Consider the following 3,324-nt stretch of genomic DNA (forward strand, 5'->3'; position numbering starts at 1 on the left):
GGTGGGGTTGGTCAGGACTCTCAGGCAACCCTGGAGTTTTCAGTCTGAGCCTGTAAGAGTAGCCCACTGTAGCTATGACCATGTAACTGATTAGAAAAGAACGCCAAGGTATCCCTGTCAGGTATTTGGCCAGCAGAGAAACAGCTTTCCCATAGTATTTGGATCTGTACAAGGCACTATTCGGTGAGGTACTCAACTGTGTGGCAGACCCAGCATGCTCCAGGGTGGCTGGAATGTTCTGAGAGGTCATTGTGACAACGTGACTCTCAAGGATCCAACAACCTGGGCCTGACTAACACAATACTCAGGACCTATGGCCCTTAGTGTTGGAGAATGGACCTCAGGTTGAGAAATGCCTTGGGACGAAGTCTGGTTGCCTTGTGGTCTTGCATAGACCCTTCCTAAACCTAAGTTTGCCTGGAGTTTTAAGTCAGGAAATACTTTGCTCTCTCCTGCTTTGTCTTTCTAGTTATCTTTCCTTATGAACATATTTTATCTTTCTACCTAGATTTTAAGTGCGCTGAGGGCTAGTAGAAATGTAATCTTATTCATCTTTTCTTCCCCATAGTGCCTGAGCACTTTAAAGGTTCTCACAAGATTATGTGCTGGCTGATTAGGTTCCCTTGAGAAGAAGAGAATATCGGCATTTAGCCTGGGCTTTATTGCTGGGAGCCATCAGCCTGCTAGGCATGGGCAAGGAGACAATGGGTAAGGGATGGGGAGAAATAAGGGTAGAAGATAGCTAAGAGGTGGAGTAATAAGGTGGGCAGAGAGGAGATGGGAAAAACTGAGATGTATGACTTGGGAGCAAATGTTCTTAAACATGTACTATATTAGGAAAGATTATGCCCTCTTGAAATCTAGAAGGAACTTAAAATCTGTATACTGATCAGCTAAGTTTGTCTCCCTTGATAATGACAACATGTACAACAAAGGTTAGACATTTAAATCATAGTGATTGTAAGAAGGGAGCAGAAAATATTCCCATGGAAGATCTAGCTCAGTTGGGCAGCTTTAGGTATGATCATTATCAGATGACTAGAACTTGACAGTACATATTCTTTCAGGGCTAAAATTTGTCATTCATATCTTCAACTCTTCAATTTTATTAAATTGAATTTAAAAGCATGCAGCTGTGAGCTGTCATAAAATGTCCTGTCTTCCCACCCCCCTGCTTTCTGTAAGTGTATGTAAAGCCCTGATTAATTTCTGCAAAGCCAATAATCCAAACTTATTCAAGGCTTTTCTTCAGAGCTCATCATGAGACAAATTTTAATTTCAAATCACAGAATTAAGAATTATATAATTGGTTAAAAGAGAGAAAAATAACATACACAAATATATTTACAATGACATACTTGATTTCCTGAGGTAGTCTGAGGGATGAGAAGGCAATACATATTCATATCTGGATGGATTTTTATGAGGTAAAACATTTTTGAAATATCTTGTTTAAAAAATAGAAGCAAACACAACAGATCTAAAGAAATTTAAATGAAGTTTTACTTTTGTTTGTAACCGGGACTTCTGAAATATTTAATTTTGTATTAAATATTAAAGTTTGAAACATGAATATCTTTTTCCTTCATATCACTTCCAGTATCATAAAGAAGTAAATATGTTATTTTGTATGTTTATTTATGTCTACAATTATACATATTTGCATGTGCAGTGGTGCATATGCATTTAGAGATATCATTTTCAAACAATTCATTTTTACATTTTCCACAAATTTTTGTTACTCCTAGAATTGGCACATGACAAACCCCTCAGTGTTCCTTTTACAGATACTCCAGTTTAAATACTGATACTAATAATTACATAAACGTATTGGCTATGTGCTTGTGTTGGGGAGCCTGTAGCTGCTGTATTAAATTAAGAATATGAAGATTATGACTTGGTGAATGAGAAAGCTCAGGCTACCTACACAGGGTAAGCAGGGAACTCCCACTTTGGGGAAGTGAAAACTCCAGGGAATGAATCCAGTGAAGACACAGTTTCAATATACTCACGCAAAGAAAGTAAAGTCACAAGATTTCTTACTTTGGGATTGCTGAGACCTCTGTCCCAGGTCACAAGCCCAGGAGATAGAGAGCAGCGAGTACATCTTGTAAGGTGGTTAGCCCGAGGTCACTCATTTTTTTCAGGTTCAACTCTAAGTGGTTATTTTTAAAGGTGCCCTGGGAAAAGCAAGGTGGGAACTTGTGGTGGGAATCCTAAACTCAGGTTCTTATTTAAATAACAAAACTCTGGGTGTGAGCAGGGTTGTCATATTGTTAAATGTCTAGGCAGCAACTTCAAATAGCTGTTTTCCTCACAGTACTGAGCCCTGCTCTGTACCTCCAGGGCCTGTGTTAGGTACTACCAACCTTGCCTCTTTTACTCCTCACAGCAACTGTATGAGGTAGATATTATTCCTAACTTCATCTTTCTACCTTTTCCAACCATGAAGCACCATACATCTCAGCTAGATTAAAGAGTTAAAATCAGGTGAAATCAAATAAAAGTATGAAATAAACAAATTTTTACAACACAATTATTTGATAAAGTATAATGCCAACTATGAGAGAGGGAAACTTTTAAAGTTATGAAGCAATAACAAAATCAGAAAGCAAAACATGGACCTCAAAATTAAGAAAAAGAATAAAACAACAGACTAGGGGAAGTATTTGCAGTGAATGATAGCTATGCATTAGTTATTTAAAAAAAAAATTTAGAAGTTATTAAACTCTGGAAGAATACCACCAAAAGTTTGAACATTCAAAGAGGAAGAGAACAGACATCATAGAGCAAAGAGCACACAGAAGACAACACTTGAAAAAGGTATAACAAGGAAGTACAAATACAACACCACTTTATATCTATTTAATAAACAAAAACATTTAAAATGATAAAACATCATGTTTGTGAGGTTGTGGGGAAATTTACATGTTGCAAGTAGCCACAATAATAACAGACAACATTGATTGTGCCCACGTTCCTCATAACATTTCTGTGCAGAACTGTTGTTTCCTCCATTTCATAGATCAAATGACTGTGACTCAGGACAAGTAAGTAGTCTACCATCACACAGCTAATGTGTGCAGAGACTGCTGAATAAAGCTCTAAAAACCCTGTGTTCTTAACAAAAACCGGGCACTGCCTCCCTTGGCAATATGCAACAAGAACAATATATTTCAGGCCTGGAATGATATCCTAAGAAAATAATTTAAGAAAAAAGCCATATGTACAAAGATATTCATTCATTCAAATGATATCTGTTTATCACTCATTTTGTAACAGGAAGCAACCTTAATTAAATTGTAAGATATGAATGTAGATGTT

This window comes from Pteropus vampyrus, unplaced genomic scaffold (assembly GCF_000151845.1).
Source record: "Pteropus vampyrus isolate Shadow unplaced genomic scaffold, Pvam_2.0 Scaffold390, whole genome shotgun sequence".
NCBI lineage: Eukaryota > Metazoa > Chordata > Mammalia > Chiroptera > Pteropodidae > Pteropus > Pteropus vampyrus.